Source organism: Pinus tabuliformis, chromosome 6 (assembly GCF_031772625.1).
Source record: "Pinus tabuliformis cultivar Carrire ecotype Pingquan chromosome 6, CPIR1, whole genome shotgun sequence".
Taxonomy (NCBI): Eukaryota; Viridiplantae; Streptophyta; class Pinopsida; order Pinales; family Pinaceae; genus Pinus; species Pinus tabuliformis.
In genome coordinates this window covers 2,092,476,790-2,092,501,802 of record NC_142292.1, presented here as the reverse complement: position 1 = coordinate 2,092,501,802, position 25,013 = coordinate 2,092,476,790, and the positions used below count along the sequence as shown (strand labels likewise).

At 36.3% G+C, this 25,013-nt stretch overlaps 1 pseudogene; it reads left to right on the top strand.

Moving 5' to 3' along the window:
- The first annotated feature begins 320 nt into the window (after window positions 1-320).
- Window positions 321-25,013, top strand: part of LOC149267600 (malate dehydrogenase, glyoxysomal pseudogene) — a 76,163-nt pseudogene continuing 51,470 nt past the window's right edge.

The window sequence follows — 25,013 nt, the reverse complement described above, 5'->3', positions numbered from 1 at the left end:
CTATGGACATTGATTTTGTGGGAGATAAGTTTGTAGTGATATACTTAGATGAAATCACTTTTTTCTCTAAGTCTGATGAGGAGTGTCTGGACTATCTTAAAAAGACCTTTGAGAAATGTAGAAGATATGGCCTTTCCTTGAATCCTAAGATGTCTATTTTTGCTCTGGAAGAGGGAAAACTATTGGGGAACATTGCTTCTAGAGATGGAGTGAAGATAGATCCAGCAAGGGTGCAAGCTATGCAGAAAATACCTTTGCCTAGGAGTAAGAAGGACATTTAGTAGAATTCAAGCTCACACCCTAGAGATACGCTTCACGCCATGGATCACAGAACCAGAGATCGAATCTCTCGAATTGCTACTCACCTCGTCCATCTAGGGCATTCACAGTTGTAGAATGAAGGAGTACTCAGGCGCATCAATTACAGATCGAAAGGCGGGGCATCTGGATTCAAGGTGGCTGTCCTCGGAGCCTCATGTGGCATCAGACAACCCCTTTCCATGCTCATGAAAATGAATCCGTTGGTCTCAGTCCTTCACCTCTATGATGTCGTCAATACCCCCGGCGTCACTGTAGATATTAGCCATATTGACACCAAAGCCGTTGTGCGTGGATTTGTTGGCAAAGAGCAGCTGGAAGCAGCGTTGGTGGGAAGGGATGTAGTGATCATCCCTGCAGGAATTCCATGGAAACCTGGGATGACTAGGGACGATTTGTTCAATATTAATGTGGGAATCATCCGCACCCTGTGCGTAGGGGTAGCCAAATGTTGTCCCAATGCAATTGTGAATATTATTAGCAATCCAGTCAATTCCACTGTGCCAACTGCAGCCAAGGTTTTCAAAAGAGCCGATGTCTATCTGCATGTTGCAGATCTGCTCCCTCTCACAATGGATTGGCACAAATATTGCAGATCCGGGCAAGATCCATCCGATCTGACCAATATTAGAAGACAACCAGAACCCATGCAGCAGATCGGTGGAAATATGCATCAATCGAGCAGAGGGGATGCAGATCTTGACATGCAAATGGAAGTTCGACCCAATAAGAGGTTAGATCTGGAAGATTGCATACAACTAGAGCACATGACAATCAACAGCGACATTGGCTTAGGCAGATCAGGAACTCTGCCAAAACCCAGAATTCAGGTAAAAACAACTTGTTTTCAGATTTTTATTAAAACCCCTGAAGGGAAATCCTGTATAGTATGGGTACATGCAGGAAGCACTACCATGTAGCTGAAACAACAAATTTGGGTTTTGACCGGATATCCTGTTCAAATCCAACATTTCGTCAGTGGTAGGTGGTCTCTCCAGGATAATAGAACTTTGGGAATCTACGAGATTAGCCCAGAAAAAACCATTGTTTTAAACCTCAGGCTGAGAGGAGGAGCTCTGCCTCAGGGACAGCCAAGCTTCTCAGGAGGAGACAAGGGGAAAAAGACAGCATCTCAGCACCAACCCAAGGGAGGGTTCTCCTATAAGAACATTCTACAAGGTAACAGAGATTCAGGGTCCTCTCTAGATCAAGGTGGATATGTATCCAGGCCATACATAGTAGATCAGCTAGGGAAAACTCTAGCCGTTAACCTTGATTCTACAGGGCTTGATGATTTCGTTAAGTCTTATGAAACGCAGGTTCTAATCTACCGCTTCAATAGTTTTTGGCCAAAACCGTCGGATCTATTTCACTTGATTTTCACTAGTTGGACCATGGAATGTGATATACATTTATGCTCCAAGGGGTTTTTCATAGTTAGATTTGCATCCAGGGAAGTCAGAGACACAATCATCAGTGTTGGACCTTGGTTCTGGGGAACGTCGGGGTTGTTCATGACTCCATGGTTTCCAGATTTCAATCCAAACAAAATGACTGTATCCAAAGTGCCAGTCTGGGTCCGTCTATACAACCTTCCCCTTCACTTTTGGAGAGAACGAGTTTTGGAAGGAATTGGGAACAACATAGGGAAATACATCAAAATAGATCTGGAGAGGATTGATGAAAGGGTCTACACTTTTGCACGCATTTGTGTGGAAGTAGATCTAAGTAAAGCGCTGCCATACAACATAAGGCTGATCTACAAACAAAAAATTTGGCTGCAAGCACTAGACTACGAAAACATAGCTTTCAGATGCAGGCTATGCAGGCAAACAGGGCACCTACAAAGCACATGTCCAGAAGCCAAGAAAGCAAACAGTAAAAGAAAGAAAAAAGGGAAGCAGAGGAAAGGATGGCAATTTTCTCCACATAACTCAGAAGACGAAGAATCAAAAGCAGAAGAGGAAGATACCCCCATATGGAATGCTGAGGTATCCCAAGAAATGGAGACACAGAAGGAAACTACATCAGACAACAAGGCTTTACAGCGTCATCCAAATCAGGCAGAGAAGGCAAACGAGGATCAGAGCATGGGAGGGATCAAACGACATCACCACTCAGATACCTCGGATTCAGACAAGGAAGTAGGATCTCAGAAAGCAGAAACACAGTTAGTCATAGCTTCGATCGAGCCCACCCAAGGAGAGTGGCGCAAGGTCGAAAAGAAAAAGGGAAGAAAAGCTTGAAGTGTGACCGAACTCAGTTTTTCTTGCCTCCTCCTTTTTTTTCTCTTTTTTTTTCCCTTTCTTCTTCTTCATCTGTACGTTAGCTTTGTAACTTTGCGTGGGGTGCAAAAGCACTCGAGACTAATGGGCGTCTTATGGAAATGCTTCAAGCATCTGCTAGTGTAACTTTTCATTTTTTAAATAAAAAGTTACCGATTTTTCCACTGGAAAAAAAAAGAAGGACATTCAGAAATTTATGGGTAAAATTAATTTTTTGAGGTTTGTGTCCAATTATGTAGAAATTGTAAAAGAAATTAGTAATATGTTGAAGAAAGAGAATGAAGTGCATTGGAGCAAGGAAACGAGAGAGTCATTCTCCGAGATTAAAGAAGCATTGAAAGCTGCTCCGGTCCTAATAAGCCCTGATAAAAAACCTTTCCAAGTTTTTTCATTTGCATCACCTAATTCAATAGTTGTTTTTTTGTTGCAGAAAAATAATGAAGAAAAGGAGCATCCAGTTGCTTTCTTTAGCAAGACTCTCATAGATGTTCAACTAAAGTATAATATTCTTGAAAAACAAGTATATGCTTTGGTAAAAGCTCTGGAGGCCTTCAAGACTTATGCACTGTAGTCACATATCATTGCTTATGTGCCAAATGTTGTAGTAAAAGATGTATTAGTACAGGGTGATGTAGGAGGTAAAATAGGAAAACGGATAGCCAAGATCCAAGAGTATGGCTTGGAAATAAAACCCACAAATTTGGTGAAAGGGCAAGGATTGGCAAAAATGTTGATAGAGTCGAACTTTCAGGCATTGGGAATCAACTTGCTAGCACCTGTGGATGAAGAAACAACTGAAGAAAGTGAGGGAAAGCCAGATGCAGGTATGAATATCGGGTATAAATTTTTATGTTCAGAATTGTACAAGCATATAATCCATTATTTGTGTTTTATCTCCTGTCCTCAATCCTTGGATAGAACAAAGTATAGAGCATTAAAGATCAAATAACATCCATATGTAACACATATTTCATTAAATTTGGAAGTATTCAGTGGATCTAGAATATATAATTTTATCTAGATTAAGTTTTTTCAAAATGGGGAATTAGAAATTCACTTAGTTCACTAATTTTAATGTAGATATTCATCATTTTTTGTGAAAAAACTATCATGATAAACTTTATTAAACAAATTCATATAAACTTGCAAAAGCAAATCTTTCATGTCTAAATCTTGGATTCCTTACATTATCTATTTTCATATTTTTATGGTTTGTATTAAAATATAAGTTTGTTAAGGTTGTTTTATGAAAAGAATGATGTGTATTTTACTATTATTAACCCATTCAATGATAATCCAATATAGTAAATATCATGTATGTGTTAAGTTACAGTTATTACTAAGACATTGTTGGCACAATTTAAAAGTCTATCACCTTTGCAACACTAGTAATATCGTTGAAGATTTAAAAAATCTCATAGATCATTGAGTTTATACTCATATGGATTTAAATTTCAAAATACTTGTGACGCTACCAACCTTATTGATCTTTTAACTAAACAAAACTATGATGAGCTTGAAACACTTCTTTTATTGCTTATTGAGCATAACAATAAAATTCGAAATAATTTTGGGTAATACCTTTCTGCCTTCTTATATACCATATTTTGTCTTAGTGGATGATAATCATCATTATCACCATCATCATTTCAGACTATTGTAGGAAATTTGCACCATTTCAGAGTTGATGAGAAAATATTTCTTTAGGATCAAATTAAATGTTGAATGCGAGTAGTAGCATAATTTATTTTTATTTATTTGTACTTTTGTGTTAAAAACTAAGTTGATTGAGGTATAATGAATAATAGATTAATATGCAAGATACATATTAAGTATAAAATTATTTAATGACAAATGATCATAGTAATGTGTCCAATATATACCAACATAGATCCATCTCAAGTACAAATGTAGGGATCAAATTCCTTCACATGCAAAGATTTTTAGAGTGCAAAATACAATGTGTTATTTTTCATTGTTGAAACTGTATTTTTGAATGCTAAATAGAGTATACATAAGACTAATAAAAATTTTAACTATAAAAAACTTTTTTTTTTATATATATAGATATATATGAAGTTGATATTGACATAAATTAGTTAACATATATCTTCAAATAGTTTATTTGAATCTCTAGTTGAAATATTTTTGAAAAGTATAATATTTAAACATCTAATTCACACATTTTTTTCTTCTAATTGCTTTGCAACATATTCATTTTTTTATTTTTCTATTTAGAACATAATTTTTATTTTAAAGGGGCAAAAACGGACAGACAAACTTACACATCTCCTCATACTGGGTTGTAGGATGAGCCTCTCGACTCAATTACTAATCATTTTAATGATTAAAATCAATCACGAATTAGAATAGTAACAAAGTAGCACAATTTGATTATTTTCAAATACAAAAGGAAAGAGAGAAAATTGACTAAACTATTTATTACAAGTGTTTAATTTTTATTCCTGTAGTGTTTAAGGATATTGTATTGAAAAGAACATATTAACATTCATCTAAAACTTAGATTCCTTACATCATTTCTATTATCATTAATATTTATATGTATGTATTAAATTTGACTCATGAATAATAGATTTTGTAAAAAAAAAAATTACCTATAAAGTTTTTTAACAATATATTAAAATTCTTTTTCTTACTATTATTGACCATTTTAAATTGACACTAACTACTTTTCCTAAGTTGAGTACAAATTTATTACAATAGTACAATATTGGCACCACTTCAAAATCTATAAGAGGAAATATTTTATAAGTCGAGTTGTGTTGTTCAATGATCAAGATATTTTTTTTATAAATTAGAGTGCAACAAAATAGCAAATTTAATTTATATCAATTATAATAAGAAATATTAAGGAAAACTCACTTCAAACATTATTACAAGTGTCTAGCATCTATTCATTAAGTGTTTAAATGATTTACATTAAATAAAATACTAATTAGGTACCCCACTATTGTTTTAATAGACCAAGTTTAGAAGATGTTTTTAAGTGTATTATTGAATTTGATTATGCATATTTGATATGGTGAGAAGTCATGTTGGTCAAATAAAGCTTTGAAAACTTAAATATTTTATGGCAATGTCATGTAATTTGTATCAACACATGATTACATTGAAATACTAAATAATATAAAACTCAAAAAATAATATAAGGTAATATTTTATATACAACAAATATTGAAAAGTGTATCTGAAAGTATATTAATAGATCCTTCGAAAAAAAATTACATTCATGAATCATATAAACCTAATCTTAAGATATTTGTTCTTGCAGTGTTCTTTCTTTGGCATCCATGCCCACACTATGGTATTAATTAGAATAGAACCAAGTTCTATGTCATCAAGATTTGGTATCCAATATTGCTCTAATTCCATTGCATTTCCCTGACATAGGCTTCCGCTAGTCAACCTTTACATGAAGATTGTCAATTTCATTATCCCTAAAGATATCTGAGGTGGATTTTGCCATCCAAATCATTTCTCATGCATCCTCATTTCCTGATCTAACTAGCAACATCCTTCCTTTCTCAACATCAATCATCGAATTGAATGTTGGCTTTGGTTTTTTTCATTTGGATCCAACATATATTGGTTCATCTATCGCATTATCAAAATCTCCATCCATAATACTTGAGACTACATGGAGTGCATTACAATCAACATCAATTCTTTGCCTTCTCTTGGGCCAGAAATCCTCAGAAGATGAATCACTTCCATCTATTATTCTATGATCATTATAGATTCCATCTAATGTATCAAGAACTCTTTCCCAATACACTACTTTATTCCTCCATTCCTCTGTAACAGTTGGTGAATCCTCATTCCCGATAGTGTCTTTCCACATTTTTATGTATGATGTTATCCCTTCGTTTAGTTCTTTTAAATAGACATCATTCTGTTTGGAAGCTTAGAAATATGTCTTCCCTATGGGAATTATAGGTCAACCTTCATCATCTCCATAACTCAACTTGTTCAGACCACTTAGCATCTCTAATTGATTCCTTGTACCTTAGTATTGAAACATCATTGAGTAAAAGAAATTGGAAGTATTAGACATTAAGATGTCCAACTAGTGCATTTTTTCCCTCCTTGGTGTATCCATTAAAGAAACTTTTGAAGTCATAGACCTTGTCAATAAGTATAGGTGGAAACACTCGATTTTCTTCAATATGCGATATGTATCCATCATTTCAGGTTAAGAATATATATCTTTACGTTTTAGGTTGGAAGGCATTCTTCTGTAGGTTCCATCTATGTATTCATGAGTGTGCCCCACAGGCAAGAACCCAACCTCAATAGTGATGAAGACACCAAGTGCAATTAAAAGTGATAGAAACATGAAAAGATAGTGATTATTATTATCACTTGCTGCATTGTCCAACTATAACAACAAATGTCAAGGAAGAGGTTTAAAATCAACATTTTGAATTTTTGATCTTCCATGAGATATAAAATCATCCTTGTACACTTGACATTTTGAGTAAATAGAGGTGTCAAGTAATGCATTTGTAAGTGGGTTTCTTGAACTTCGACTTCCATAAAGTAGATCACCATACATATCCATTTGTGGGTCTTCAAGGTCCCTTAAGCACTTTGCAAGGGATGTAATAGTAAATTGTGATCCCATATGTACAAATGGTAAATAGAAATGACCAAAACCTCTTGTCTTATGCCCATGTGTAAGCATACATATCAATGAAAACCTAAATTTGTTCCTACAATAGATTTTGATTTGACACATAGCCTTGGGATTTAAGTCTTTGTTTCGTCCATTTTATCATGGATAATTCTCAAATACTCCTTTGGAAATTGCTCTAACATAATTATGTGGGCATAGTAGCATTATTTTCCACACATAACAATCTTGTTATGTTTGTTCAACCTACCTCGTGCCTTTTCTTCCAACTCTTTTGTAGTTTTTGACTTCATTTGTTCTTTCAACACAATACATTCACCACATTTACTGAAGTTGGTGTTCTTTGAAAATGCCACATCTCGAAACTTAGTATTCCAGATCTTGCTCATTGTAGACTGTGATATTGATGGGTAATTGAGCTTTTGAAGAGCCTCATTGATCTCTTTTAACAAAGAATTTTGTGTGTAAGTCGAAGGAAGCAATCTTAAAGGAGAGTATGTTCCATCTTCTGTTGGAAATAATACTGAGAGGGGGGGTGAATCAGTATTATCAGATCAATCAAACTTTTCAATGCTCAGAAACATATACGCTACTTCAGTTAGGTGAACCAGCGTGTACACGCTACTGTGATTAAATAAAACAACGTATAAGAAGAAAACTCATAATTTAGTTAGCTTATTCTTCAGTTAAGTTCATCAGGACATTATTCACCACATTAACAGTAAGCAGGTGCAGTATAACAGAACAGATCAAAAGCCACACACATGAACACCAAGATATAAGGTGGAAACCCAATGTGGGTGAAAACCACCTGCTGCAAGTTGTCTCTATCTTTCTTTAATAAGAAACTTCAGTTTACAATATTTTGTACTGGTGCAGCCTTGTACCAGTACGCAGGCTACAACCTGCAAAAGGCTACAACCTTCTCTCGTTCTCCAAACTTCCTTGGAAGGGAGCTCCAACCCCCTTTGCTCTTGTACTAGCCAAGATACTAGTACGTAGGTGCTGGCCTACAATCTTCTTTCTTTCAGGTACCACCTTTCATACATTTTCAGACTGGATATTCCTGAAGCACAACATTCAATCTGTAGAACCCAATTCATTCAACTTTCATAATAGATCCATGAAGCATAAAACAACCAATACTAGAATTATCAAACTTTGAATCACTGAACCACTGAACCCTGTCAATCACCAGATACCAGAACCCAGAGCAGTCTACAGAACTCTGCAATAACAGTCAGATCCAACTGCAAACCCAAAAATCAAGCTTTAAGAGATATACGCTACTTCAATGAGCGAAACCCGCGTGTACACGCGTTTTTACTTAAGCCAACCTGCGTACAGATCTAAAAATAGATTCTTTCAACTTGCAGCTGTACCAGACATCAGTTAGATCCAGAACATAATATTGCGACAGTATGCAGATCTAGAAATACGCATAATCAACCATATCATAATAGAGCATTTCAAACCATTAGATCCCGATTTGTCCTTAGATCTAGTCTTCCATCCACCGATGTGATTTCTCCTTAGCTCATATCAAGCAACCCAAACCCTGCATATCAGATCTCTTTCTCTCTTAGATATTCAAGCCTTGTCGAAAGATGATCTTGCCTAATGATCTTCTTCTCCTTATATAGTCTTAGGCCTTGCTCAATACCAAGAGCCAAAACCATAGTAACACAATACTATCAACTTTAAAACTAGGGATCGACACGCCCGTCGAGACATAATGGTCCGAAATCATAGGCACAACTTCCAAGGACTAACCACCATGGACCAAAGGTACCTTTCCACATACACGCGCTTTTTCTGAATCCAACTAGCGTGTACACGCGACTTGGGCTTAACGAAACGGCGTGTATGAACTTCCTTGGCATGCTGTACTAAGATCTGTCTTCTGATTAAGTTGCCATCACCTGTACCAACCTCTGAGCACCTGTACCAACCTCTGAGTGAGTTGCCATCAAGGACAACACTTGAATCATAATGCCAACAATCTCCCCCTTTGGACTTGATGGCAACCACCACACCAAGTCATTCTCCCCCTTTGACATCAAGGGCAAAGGGGTGTGCTCCCCCTGAGGACATGCTGAAACCTCTGCTTGCTATGCTGACTCATGCTCCCCCTGACAGTAGGCCAGATCTGCAAAAGATGTTCTTCGACAAGAACCAGGACTTATACACCATAAGGGACCTTCCTATCACCAAAAGACTCAATACATACATCCATATTCCCTACCAAGAGGGGACATATCAAAAACAACCAATTATATTTCAGCATTCATCCCAGGCATAGTGGGGAAACCAACATAGGCCGTTACATGACCTTGACACCATAAAAGAGATATGACAAGAGAGAAACATGACATAGAGACAGCAGATCTAGACCAAGACTTTATGAAAGTCACCAGCAGCATATGATAAACATCTTTTTAGATCAGCAACCAGGATTTCTTTCCGAGCTCCTTTTCCTGAAATCTACAACCAAAACATCTGAAAGCCAACAATACTTTATGAGACTTTTAGGCTGCTCCCCCTGAACCTGTGCCTGCTGCACCCTCTGAGACCGTGCCTGAATAACCCATTGCTGTTCAGAACTCCAGAGATTGCCTTTGCTGTTCAGAACTTCATATACGCGATTTCTCCTGCATGAAACGGCGTGTAGACGCGGATATAATCCTGAAACATGCGTACACCATACACGCGACTTTCCCATCATAAATCCGCGTGTATACGCGTATATACCTTTCGCAACTTGCGTATACCAACTTTTCTGTAGAACAGAAAAGCTTCAACAGCAGGATGAAGCATCAACTACTCCCAGCTTTTGTCTGAGATATTCAAAGGTTTCCCTGGGCAGTGGTTTTGTGAGAATATCAGCAACCTGTTCCTTAGAAGGAACATACTCCAACTTGACCTTCTGCTCAAGCACTTGTTCCCGAAGAAAATGGTACTTGATTGGTATGTGCTTGGTCTTTGAGTGCATGACTGGATTCTTTGAAATGCTTATTGCACTTGTATTATCACATAGGATAGAGACGGGTGGAGTGCAAGTGATTTGAAAGTCCTGCAAGGTCTGCATCATCCAAAGAAGTTGTGTGCAACAAGATGCTGCAGCCACATATTCTGCTTCAGCTGTAGATAAGGTAATCGAACTCTGCTTCTTGCTGAACCAAGATACTAATCTGGAACCCATGAAGAAAGCACCACCACTTGTGCTTTTCCTATCATCCACACTTCCAGCCCAATCTGCATCTGTGTAAGCATGAAGAGTGAGATCTGTATTTCTAGGATACCATAAGCCATAGTTTTGGGTCCCTTGAAGATATTTGAAGATTCTTTTGACTTCCTGAAGATGAGTTTCCTTTGGGTTGGCTTGAAATCTTCCAACCATTCCTACTGCATGTGTAATATCTGGTCGAGTACCTGTCAAATAGAGCAAACTCCCAATCATGGATCTATAAGTCGGTTGGTGAACTGCTGCTGATTCATCATTTGCACTGAGGCTGCATCCTGTAACCATGGGTGTACATACTGGCTTTGACTCTTCCATGCCATACTTCTTCAAGATCTGCTTGAGGTATTTGGTTTGAGACAAGAAGATACCTCCTTCATTTTGTTGGATTTGCAATCCAAGAAAATATGTCAATTCTCCAAGAAGTGACATTTCGAATTCTTTCTGCATAACCAAGGCAAAGTTCTGACTCATAGTCTCTTCATTGCTGCCAAAAATAATATCATCTACATAAACAACAAGAATTAGCAATTTGTTATTTTCAACTTTTATATAGAGATTGCTATCTGCTGATCCTTTTGAAAAGCCTTGTTGGTGAAGATATTTGTCCAACCGATAGTACCAAGCCCTTGGAGCTTGTTTGAGTCCATAGAGTGCCTTTTTCAATCTGCATACAAGGTTTGGATCATTCCCAAGAATGAAACCATCTGGTTGCTCAATATATACTTCCTCTTCTAAGTCTCCATTCAGGAAGGCTGATTTCACGTCCATTTGAAATACCTTGAAGTTTTGAAAGCTTGAGAGAGCAAGGAACATTCGGATGGCCTCAAGTCTTGCCACAGGAGCAAAGGTCTCTTCAAAATCTATTCCTTCTTGCTGTGCATACCCTTTACAAACAAGTCTGGCCTTGTTTCTAATTACTTCTCCATTTTCATTTAATTTATTCTTGAAGACCCATTTTGTTCCTATTACATTCTTATCTTTTGGTCTAGGAACTAATTCCCAAGTGTTGTTCTTTTCGATTTGCTCAAGTTCTTCATCCATTGCTTTGACCCAACCTTCATCTTTGCATGCCTCTTTCACATTTTGTGGTTCAGTGGAGGAGAGTAATGCCAAGTAGCTTGAAGCTTCTGCAAGTGTCCTTCTTGTTTGTACTCCTGCTTCTTTCTGCCCCACAATCTGAGTTTCTGGATGATTCTTTTGAACATATCTGGATGGAGTCTTCTCTTCCGTTCTTGTCTGCTCCTCTGGTTCTTCTTGAGATTCTTCTTCTTCTTGAGGTTCTTCTTCTTCATCATTTCGCCTTTGAGAGTAACCTTCATCTTCTTCAATGTCTTCATGATGAACTTGCCTAGGAATATATCCCTTCTCATCAACCACTATATCAATACTGTCAACAATTCTGCCAAGTCTTTTATTGTAGCACTTGTATGCTTTGCTATGTGGAGAATAACCAAGAAGAATGCCCTCATCTGCTCTAGGTTCAAGTTTGCCAAGTTGCTCATCAGTATTCTTGATATAACATTTGCTCCCAAAGATTTTGAAGTGCTTCACGGAAGGAGTTTTACCACTCCAAAGCTCATGAGGTGTTTGAGTGCTGTTTACTCGAACATTTGTTTTGTTAAGAATAATAACAGCAGCATGTGCAGCTTCACCCCAGAAGGTTGCAGGAGTACCTGATTCATCGAGCATAGCACGAGCCATTTGTTGGATAGTTCTGTTCATTCTTTCCACAACCCCATTTTGCTGAGGAGTTCTAGCTGTAGAGAATTCTCTTCTTATCCCATGTTCATCGCAGAAATCGAAAAATTCATTTGATGTGAACTCCCCACCTCTGTCAGATCTGAGGCACTTAATTTTGTGTCCTGATTCATTTTCAGCCAATGCTTTGAAGGATTTGAATTTTTCGAATGCTTCATCTTTGTGCTTCATAAGCCCTAACCAAACAAACCTTGAGAAATCATCAATGAATAATATCAGATATTCTTCTCCTCGAGGTGTCCTTTTCCTAAATGGACCACATACATCTGTATGGACTAGCTCAAGAGGCAAGCTAGCTGATCCTTCCTTCTCTGGAAAGTTAGTTCTGGTTTGCTTTCCAAACTGACAAGATTTGCATATGGTGTTGTCTGGAATTTTGATATCTGGAAGATCGCGAACTGCCTGATATTTGCATGCTTTCCTTATTTGTGAGAAACTTAGATGTCCCAACCTTCGATGCCATAACCAGTGCTCTTCATCCTTGCTAAGATAGCATTGTTGTTGTCCTTCTTCAAATATGTACAGATTATTTGGAGTTCTTTTGCCCTTGAGAACTGTTTTACCTGTATCAAGATCACGAACAAGACATCCATTCGATCTAAAAATAACCTCGGTTTTTTGATCACACATCTGGCTGACACTTAGAAGATTATGCTTCAATCCATCAACATATAAAACATTTCCAGCCTTGACCTTTTCTTTCAAAGGAGCAATACCTTTTCCTTTTATAGTTGCAGGAGTATCATTTCCAAAAGAAACTTTCTTTCCCTTTTCTAAAGTAGAATAAGATTCAAGTTTTTCTTTATCACCTGTCATATGTTTCGAACATCCACTGTCAATGTACCATAGATTTTCCTGTCCTTCTGCATAAAATGCTATCCCACATCTTTCTGTTTGAGGTTCCTTTATTCTCCATGTTTTGGTGCTCGTGGCTTGTTCCTTTTTCTCCTGAAACCTGCTCCTGCATTCAGAGTCTTTATGACCAAAATTATTGCAAATAGAACATTCAACTTCATTTTCAAGAACCGAAAAGTTGTTATAGGTCCTTTTTGTAATCCCTGTCATACTTCTTTGTTTTTGAGCTTCCCTAGTCATGATTGTTTTATATGCAACACATTGAGCTGCTCTGTGACCAAAGTTATGGCAAGAAAAGCATTGTCCATTGAAGAAGCTTCTGCGGTTATTGAATCTACCAGCCAACTGATTGTAATTTCTATTTTCATCTATTCTTGAGCCAAACTGAGAAGATTTTACCTGTGGTTGGTTGTAGGTTTTGTTCATCCTTAAGGAGGATTGTCCCTGATAGTTTCTGTTTGTAATTCGTCCCTGCTTTACCTGATTATCTTTATTGTTCTTCTGCTCATTTCTTCTTGCTGCATCAAGATAACTTTTTGAGGTGGATGCTTGAGAGGTTTCTCCATTATAGCCCAAACCTGTCTTGTTTAGAGGAGACCGCTGCACACTGATAATCTCATCCAAAGTTTCAGATCCTTTGACAAATTTAAGATTAATAGCTTTTGTTTTCTCAATTTCTTTTCTGAGACCAACAATTTCTCCTTCTAGTTTTTCAAGATGTTTTTCCTTTTCATCAATTTGAAATTGCAAAGTATCAATGATCACATTCTTTTCTTCTATGCCTCTCTTGAGTCTAGTAATTTCATTATAGAGATTATCCACATCTACAGCATCCTCATAATCATCATCTTCAAATGCCATTAACAGCTTATATTTATTACCTTGTTCATCCTCATCACTGTTTGATAAGCCATCACTATCTTCATGGGTGTAGTAGCTTTTCTTATTTGCACTTTGTTTCTTGTTCCATCTAGCAGGTTCTTTTCCTTTATCCTTATAAGGACATTTTGCAGCATAATGACCTACTCTCCCACAAGCAAAGCATTTGAAAGGTAGCTTACCTCTGAACCTTCCAGAACCCCTTTGAAGATTTCTGACAAAATTTGATTCTTCTTCCTCTTCTTCTGGAACATGGCTTGCTTCATAGTAATCTTCTTTTCCTGATGCCTTAAAAGCAGCTTCCCTTCTGTCAGATGGACCTCCCTTTCTCATTTCATAAGCGGTTAGAATTCCATGTAGCTGAGACATAGTGAGAACACGGAGATTTTCTTTTTCTTCTATTGCAGATACTTTAGATTCAAACTTGGGGGATAATGATCTTAGAATCTTTTGAACTACTATAGTTTCTCTTATTTCTTCACCCAAATTTTTCATACAATTAACAATCTCATCTACCCGAAGAAAATAATTAGCCACACTTTCATCATTATACATCTTGAGAGTCTCATATTGAATCCTGAGAGTTTGAAGTTTAGCTTGCTTTACCTGTTCATCTCCTTCATAGCTAGTGATCATTTTGTCCCATATTTCTTTTGCTGATTTGAAGTGCATGACCTTCATGAATTCTGTTTGAGATATACTTCCTAATAGAGTACTGACTGCTTTTGCATTTGTTTCATACTTCTTTTTCTCAGCTGGATCTGTAGGAGTAGCTGAAGGAAAAGCATAGCCTGTTTCTACAATGTTCCAAACTTCTGTACCAAGAGATTGAAGATATGCAATAACTCTTACCTTCCAATAATTGAAATTTGTCCCATCAAAAATCGGTGGCCTGATTGATGCTTCTTTCTCGTAGCTGCTCATGATGAATGATCTACCTTCAAGCGATCAAGCTTCTCTGAAGGACCTGCTCTGATACCAATTGTTGGAAATAATACTGAGAGGGGGGGTGAATCAGTATTATCAGATCAATCAAACTTTTCAATGCTCAGAACCATATACGCTACTTCAGTTAGGTGAACCAGCGTGTACACGCTACTGTGATTAAATAAAACAACGTATAAGAAGAAAACTCATAATTTAGTTAGCTTATTCTTCAGTTAAGTTCATCAGGACATTATTCACCACATTAACAGTAAGCAGGTGCAGTATAACAGAACAGATCAAAAGCCACACACATGAACACCAAGATATAGGGTGGAAACCCAATGTGGGTGAAAACCACCTGCTGCAAGTTGTCTCTATCTTTCTTTAATAAGAAACTTCAGTTTACAATATTTTGTACTGGTGCAGCCTTGTACCAGTACGCAGGCTACAACCTGCAGAAGGCTACAACCTTCTCTCGTTCTCCAAACTTCCTTGGAAGGGAGCTCCAACCCCCTTTGCTCTTGTACTAGCCAAGATACTAGTACGTAGGTGCTGGCCTACAATCTTCTTTCTTTCAGGTACCACCTTTCATACATTTTCAGACTGGATATTCCTGAAGCACAACATTCAATCTGTAGAACCCAATTCATTCAACTTTCATAACAGATCCATGAAGCATAAAACAACCAATACTAGAATTATCAAACTTTGAATCACTGAACCACTGAACCCTGTCAATCACCAGATACCAGAACCCAGAGCAGTCTACAGAACTCTGCAATAACAGTCAGATCCAACTGCAAACCCAAAAATCAAGCTTTAAGAGATATACGCTACTTCAATGAGCGAAACCCGCGTGTACACGCGTTTTTACTTAAGCCAACCTGCGTACAGATCTAAAAATAGATTCTTTCAACTTGCAGCTGTACCAGACATTAGTTAGATCCAGAACATAATATTGCGACAGTATGCAGATCTAGAAATACGCATAATCAACCATATCATAATAGAGCATTTCAAACCATTAGATCCCGATTTGTCCTTAGATCTAGTCTTCCATCCACCGATGTGATTTCTCCTTAGCTCATATCAAGCAACCCAAACCCTGCATATCAGATCTCTTTCTCTCTTAGATATTCAAGCCTTGTCGAAAGATGATCTTGCCTAATGATCTTCTTCTCCTTATATAGTCTTAGGCCTTGCTCAATACCAAGAGCCAAAACCATAGTAACACAATACTATCAACTTTAAAACTAGGGATCGACATGCCCGTCGAGACATAATGGTCCGAAATCATAGGCACAACTTCCAAGGACTAACCACCATGGACCAAAGGTACCTTTCCACATACACGCGCTTTTTCTGAATCCAACTAGCGTGTACACGCGACTTGGGCTTAACGAAACGGCGTGTATGAACTTCCTTGGCATGCTGTACTAAGATCTGTCTTCTGATTAAGTTGCCATCACCTGTACCAACCTCTGAGCACCTGTACCAACCTCTGAGTGAGTTGCCATCAAGGACAACACTTGAATCATAATGCCAACATCTTCTTCAACTTGACGTGTTTGGTTTGGTGAAAATTCTGAATTATCCATTACAATTTTGTGCACTATTTCTATGGTTGCCTTTGTGTGAGCTCGTGCTTTTCATGTGTTGGTGTTACCATGAATAGCTTTTATCTATCCATGTTGGAGATAATGTTGGTAGATATAAAATGTGATTGCAGGAATCTTATGTATCTTATACCAGGCTTTCTTACAAATAATATTCCCATTAAATCTCATGTCCTTTACATTTCTAGCAATAGGTGGTAGGCCATGGCCATGGCTCTTTCACATGACTGTGTTTGACATGATTGAATTTAAGAAAAATTCCCTAATACCATTTTTATTTATTTATCTCATACCCCTCCTAGCACCTCCAATGGCCTTCCTATCCACATGTTGAATACAATCTTTTCTACAACATACACCTATTACCAAAAGTCGAATTGCTTTCACTTCATCTATTTTTGTTTGACATTTTGTAATTTTTTTTGTAGCCATAACTCGTTTAATCCTTTTATATTGCCTTGTTACATGCATATCAATTGAGTTTCTATCTTTTTCATTACAAAGATACCCATCCAATTTGTTTAAGGGATTTGTGTCCTCTATAACATCCCATATCACCATTTCCTTGGGTGGCTCCTTTAACTTTTCCTTGACCCTTAATATCACACCTTTGTTGTCCACCAATTTATTTATTGGCCATCTAACCAAACAGTAGATAGACTTATCCCCAATTCTTGATATCTCACAATTTCCGTCTATCTCTTCCAAAAAAACACCAAATTCCATTTCACCTAGTGTTTCACCCTCAACAATGTGCTCCTCGCAGACATTAACTAGCATTCCTTTGGCAATGCACATGCTTGTTCCCATGCATTCATGTGTAAGAGAAACCTTCGTACATATGAATCTAACCCTATCTTGGGGAATATTTATGGCATGATCATGACAGTGAGGCTCCAAATCTAATTCTGGCCAAATCTCATAAGATTCCAATGCACCCCCTAATGTATGCTCAAATCCTGTTGGATGTGGTAGAGGAGCATCATGTTTTAACACCTTCTCAATTTTAACCATTATGCATCCTTTATTTACCATATTTCTATGCACTTTATGCCCAAGCTTTGTATTGAATATGGAGCCCTCACCCAACTTCAATCCATGTTGCAGAAGATCTACCTTGTCTCCAATAGAAAATGTAGAAGAAACATTTGCACCTATAAACGAATGTAAATAAGGTTAATATTTACTCAATAAAATATCTACTATATTATCAATAATATTTAACACATGCCTCAATATTTTGACTTACCTATGTTGTGTCTCAAATCTATGATCTTCCATGGATGTATGTCCCCTTCATTAACATCCTCACCAATCAAATGTGGTTGAGTGATACCAATTATCAAAATTGTAACATAACCTGCATTAACACTTTCTCAACATAATAAGTTCTAGACTCTACAAATTCGACCCTTCCTAGCCCAATGACCTGATCACTAATAAGGAGATCAACAGCGTCCCCTTTTTCCAAAATTATATTTTCCATTGTAGCTTGTATCAATTCTGTAACAAAAATTAAATCGTAACATGTAATCAAAAAGTTGAAACATGTAAAGTGTGACATTATATTTTCACAAAAACACAACTTACAAAAAATTAATATGGATGCAATAATTTAAATAGTGTGGTAGTCATATTATATATAATGAAACATTGTTTCCCACCATCTATTGCCTACTACCAAAAATTACTTTACATACAAATTACACACACACAGATATATATATATATATATATATGAATACCGGGAAATTAGAGATGTAGATAATATCATAAAATGAAAAATATAACCTCATATCAAACCACCAAGTTCCTATTTAACTTTAGAAATGACACTTGTAGTCTTGATGCATGTGTATGAATAATGATCATAAGAAATTTGTAGAAGTTGAAGAACCAAAACATGGTCCTTTGGAAAATATAAGAAATTGCGAGATCGATGCTACATAAGATGTATAAAATCCCCATGAGAAGGAAAAATTATATTTATATTTCACTTAGTGAAGATGTTTGATGTTTGAACTTGATAATCGAAAGCCAAACTAGAGGTTTTCTTCCAAATAAAATTTTTGTTACTATAAATACTAGATAATTCTCATTTTTATTCTAAAAGCAAAGAAATTGCATTAGAAGAAAAATATAGTATACCTCAATAAGACATTTATTCATAAACTTCAAAATTATACAAAGCTCACATTATTCTCCATGGATCAAATAATTATGATTGGATTATTGTGTTTGTGCCAAAAGGAAAGCTATACCGTTATCTTTCCTTCCAACTAAAGCACAAATGTAGTGCCAACAATAACATATATTTATATACGAATATTTTGCACTATCATTGATCTTCATAAATTGTTCCAAATTCAATAAAGTGGCACATCAAAAGCTATAACTCTAACCATTGTGATTATTTAAACAATGTCACTCCTAGAGGATTGGTTGCATAAGTGTAATGGTGTCTAGAAGAAAGTTAGTAATCACTAGGTATCCTTCTTCCATAATCACAAATGCACTGCCACAAACAATATCAGAGCACTAACCTTGGTGAGGGTGAAATCTTGATAGTTTTCCTTTTGGCACAAGAACAAAGATCTAGTGCATTCTATAATTCCTTCTAACACAAATACAAGCACATTTCCAACAATAATTTTACATTGTGAAAGAAAATTAACACATGCAAGATTTACTTCTATCACAAACACAAACACATTTTCAACTGCAAGATGAAGGAAATTTAACACATTCTAACCTTCCTTCTAGCATAACAACAAACATATTTCTAATAACAACATTGCATTATGAAGGAAATATAATGTGCTAGCTTTCCTTCTATCACAAGTAGAAGCCCATTTTGAACAACAACATTGCACCTCAAATGAAAGCTAACAATCAATATCATTCCTTCTACTACAACCATAAGCATATTGCTAGAAGCAACATTACATGGTCAAATAAATCTAGCACATGCTAGATTTCCTTCTAGCACAAACACAAGCACATTGCCAATAACAATATTATAAGGTGAACGAAATCCACCACACACAAAATCTCCTTATAACGTAAATAGAAGCATATTACTCACAAAAACATTGTAAAGTAAAAGAAATCTTACACAGAATGAGTTTCTTCTAGCACAAACACAATCACATTGTCAAAAACAACATTGCAGGGTGGAAGATATCTAGCATACACTTGATTTATTTCTAGCATAAACTCAAGCACATTGCCAACAATAACATTGTAGGGCAAATAAAATCCAACGCGTGATAGAATTCCTTCTAGCACAAACACAAGTACATTTCCAACAGTATTGCATTGAAAAAGAAATCCAATGCAAGTTATATTTCATTCTAGCACAAATACAAGCATGTTGCAACCAACAATATTGCATTGCAAAAGAAATCTATTGCATACTATATTTTATTCTAGTACAAACACAACTATGTTTCTAACACCAATAGTGCATTGCGAAATAAATTTAGTGCATGTTAGAATTCCTTCCACCATACACAAACATATTGCCAACATCAATATTGTAGGGTAAAAGAAATTTATCTCATGTTATATTTTCTTCTATCACAAACATAAGAATATTTCAAATAACAATATAGCAAGCTGAATTAGATCTAACATGCTATTTGTACTTATATCTCAAACACAAACATGTCACTAATAACAACATTGCAAGGTGAATGAAATCTAACACATGATAGATTTCCTTCTCTCGCAAACACAAGCACATAACAATATTGTACGATGAAAGAAACATATCACATATTAGATTTACTTCTAGCTCAAACAAGCATATTTCCAAAAACACCACCATTGCAAGACAAAAGAAATCCGATGTGTGATAGATTTCCTTCTAGCACAAACACAAACACATAACATTGTAGGGCTAAAGAATCTAGCGCATGCTAGATTTTGTTATAGAAAGAACACAGACATATTACCAATAACATTCTAGGGCAAAAGAAATCTAACACATACTAGATTTCCTTTTAGCACAATCACAAGCACATTGCCAATAACATCATTGTAAGGTGAGGGAAATGTGACACATACTAGATTTCCTTCTAGCACAAACAATTGAATTGCAAACAACAACATTGCAATGCGAAAGAAATCTAGTGCACACTAGATTTCCTTCTAACGCATATACAACCACATTGTCAATAAACTCATAGAAGGGTGAAAGGAATCTAATGTATGCTAGATTTCCTTCTAGCACAAACACAAACACATTATAACATTTCTAGATAAAAGAAATCTAGCACATGGTAATATTTACTTCTAGCACAAACAAAATCATATTGCCAACAACCACATTGTAGTGAAAAAAAATCTAATGCATGCTAGATTTCTTCAAACCAAAATAGAAGCATGTTGTCAATAACAACATTGCAAGGTGAAGAAAATCTAACACGTGTTAGATTTATGCATAGCAAAAACACAACCAAACAACGACATTTTTGCCAAACAAGTAATTCAACAAGACATCAGTAAAAAGGCCTTATAACTCCCTTTATTAGACATTTCCACTCAACATTTGGAATTTTCGAAGTACTCATAAAACCTTCAATAGATTGAAGTTGATTAGGAGATAGTATTTTAGGCTTCCCGTGGCGAAAATGAATAAACGTTATCAGTAGAGATCTGCAAGATCCCACTCACAACTTGAGCAATAGATAATTCCACACGTGAAGTTAAAGGATCCTTTCTAAGTCTTTGAAATTCCACCATCAATTCCATATAGGAATCATGAACAAAAGCCATCAATTCCTTATTCCACGAGGCAATAAGTTGATTGTGTGTGTCATGTTTATTTCCTAAAGCAATTACGAAGGCTTCATTTTCAAATAGATATCGCCCCGCATTGTGGCATATAAGAAAACATATAATGATCGTCACTAGCATGCTGACTGAGAAATTCAATGGAAGGGGAGATAAGATGCAATTATCTAAAAAAACCCTCATAGTTTTTCCATACTGGGACACATTTGTAGCAACACCAACAATTTGAGCCAAGTTGTAAGACATATACCTCTTGTCCAATGCCACACTTGTCTATCCGAAGCCAAGGGTAATGGCAACAAGCCATTTATCTGTAATTTTGCTCCCATCTTCAACTATGCATACATCTATAGTATGCAATTTTGTCGCAACACTTGAGCTACTAAATAGATTTGATATTTGAAATTTTCTCCACTTTTTTTTTTGGAAATAAACTCCTTAGAATGGAAAATATGGGACCCACAAAGACAACATATTTCTGGCATGGAAATGATAATCCTGTTTCCCGAGTTGACAATAACACCTATTCAACTGACATAAAAACCAACAATACAACAATACCACGACATTTAAATTTGTTAAATAATCATTTGATTCTCTGATCACCACTTTCAACAGTGTCTTTTGTAGAGTTAGACTTCAAAGGTATACAAATAATTGTAGAATTAGATGAGCCCCAAGAAAGAGTTTTGCGAACAAAAAGTGGAAGAAATTGATCTTGGAACCTCCCAAGCAAATATTTACCTCTTAAATAATACATTTTTGCACTTTGTGATCTTGAAGGTATAAAATGACCAGGGTTCAAAGACATATTAAGGTCCAAACCAAAAGGATCAAATAAATAAATAAATCCATCAAAAACTATCAATGGAAGGTCACATAGCAGGTAACAACTTAGTAAGCATGAGCCATAGCTGAGGGTTTGACCTCGAAGTTTCCATGGAGGATTAAGATGGAGAATGCATATTTCCTCCATACCTAGCACAATCTCTTCAAAAGTAATTATGAGAGCAGGTGTTGGGTCCCTATAATACTAGTGATTACCGCATTACTATTGTGGTTATACTCCTTATTTATATTGTTGTGCCCCCATTGCCCCCATATTGTTATTAATGTGCCCATAGAATCCCTCTATTGTTATTTTTGTGGCTCTATATTATTATTGTTAGGTCGGTTGGATTATATTGTGACTCCTTAGACTCCTATATGTAGAAAGGAGGTTTTTTCATTTGCATCATCCAAGAATTGTTAATTTATGTAATGTAAAGGAGGTTTCCCCCTCGAAGAGGCTGAATTCTAAGGCGTTGATCTATCTTTTCTATCTTTTCTTGAGTTGGTTTCATAACATTTGGTATCAGAGCTTTGGATTCTAGGGTTTCGCTGCTCCAAACAGGTCATCGTGGAATTTTCGCTATAACTTTGTTTCTGTGACATTTCAGAAGTCGCAAAAAAAACCCATTTTAGAACAGATCACGCTGAATCTCAGATCCGAATTTCAGAGTTTTTCACGTGATATGTTCGGAGATATGATCTGAGGAAGTTGGTCTTTTTGCAGACTCGTGAATTACACTCAAAACAGGTGACCTAGGGAAAATCGTCATAATTTTCTTTCTGAGCATCAGATTGAAATTTCGTAAGAAGATATAGAAAGAGGACGGACTGTAGTTTGCTTTTATATATTTGTTAGAGTCAAAGGTTGAAACAGTGACACGTGCCACTTCATACAAGGTCGCTCTACGGAACTAGTCTATAATCAGGTCACTACGGGAGATTGTTCATAACTATTTCTCGGAGAATCCAATTTGGATCAGACTAGTGACATTGGAAGGAGGACATAGAAGGCTACTACAAATCACAATTTCAGAACTGGACGATTGGAAATTACAAAGATACATCAGATTCAGTATCAGGCTTCTACAAAGTAAAAAAAAGTGTGTAGTTTTTTTTTTTAATTTTTTCATAAGATTGGTTTGAAGGAATTCAAAGGGCATAGTAAAGCATTATTATCGGTAACTGATGCCCCGAGGAAAGAAAATGCAAACACCTAGTAAGGAATATGAAAGCTGTAGCATGACTCATGAAGAAGAGGAAGAAATGCTACATGATATATCAAAATTACAATAACAAGTGCAACAAATGTCATGCTCACAAAAGCTAACAGATGCTAAGATAAATGGCGTGGAATCTAAGATAAGGGCATGGAAGCTAAGATGGATGATCTGAAGACAGATTTGAGGACAGATTTGAAGACCGACATGGCAGATTTGAAGACAGATTTAACAAATTTTCTACAAGAAATACTTACTAATGGTGAAAAGGTTGTAAAGGAAACTCATGATGTGAACAAAAGAAATGTTAATCATGATTCCATAGACTCTAATGTTGGATCGAAGACCCACCATATTCCAAAAATCGATATGAGGAAGTTTGATGGCAAGGATCCCGCCACATGGATATTACAGATGGAGCAGTTCTTCGATCTCAATAATGTGCAAAACACACAAAAGGTACGTATGGCAACTTTATATTTGGAACCAAATCAGTTTGTATGGTATCAATGGCTTTGCTCTCGTAAAAAATTTATCACTTGGGCAATTTTTACAGAAGAATTGATAGCACATTATGAGGATACAAAAAGCAACATTTTTTTTAGCCAATTGATAAGTTTCAAACAAAAGGGTTCAATAATGGAGCACATTGAGGAGTTCCAAAAATTGAACATAAGGGTAAAAGATATTCCAGAGCAGCATAGGATTGATGTGTTCATGGGGTCTTTAAAAGATAATATCCAACATGATGTTCGACTTTGGGAACCTGATTCATTAGAGAAGGCATTCAGGTTAGAAAGAAAAATGGAAAGCAAAATTATGGCAAGCAGTAAGCATACCACTCACAACTATAAAGACGGAAGTGCAGTTGCCCCTCGTCTTCCACAACCTATAAGGTTGACACCACAACAATTGGAAGAAAAAAGAGCAAAAGGGCTTTGTTATAGTTCTGATAGCAAATACATTAAAGGTCATAAGTGTGCTGAGAAGAAATTATTCTACATAGATTGTGAAGAGGAAGAAGAAAAGGAGCAAGAAAGGTCAAAAGAACAGGATATGCTCCAGGAACAAAGCCTAGATGAAGAACAAATAAATCCTACCATATCTTGTAATCCATTGGTCAGAATTACCACTTCTCAAACCATCAAGATAGAAGGACAAATCAAGAAGAAAAAGGTGATAGTGTTGGTTGATTCAGGAAACACCCACAATTTTATTCATTGTAGGGTAGCAAAAGAATTGAATTGCTTCCTATATCCAACACCAGAGTGTCAAGTGATGATTGCAAATGGAGGAACAATAAATTTCTCTGGAAAGTGCCATAATATCAAGCTATCTATGGGAGAATATGTATTGACTAGCCCAATGCTTTCCATTCCAATGGGAAGTGCTGATGTTGTACTAGGAGTCCAATGGCTACAATCCTTGGGTACAATAGCTTTTAATTTTCAAGAACTTTCATCAAATTTTCTACAGAAGGAAAGGAAGTTGAATTAAGGGTTATTGCAGGGAAACCAGGAAAGATAATCAGCTCTAATGGTATGACAAAGCTTCTAAAAAAGGAGCAAAGGGGTGTAATTGCACAATTATGTTCGCTAGATGTTTCCACATTAGAATCATCTATTTCTCCAG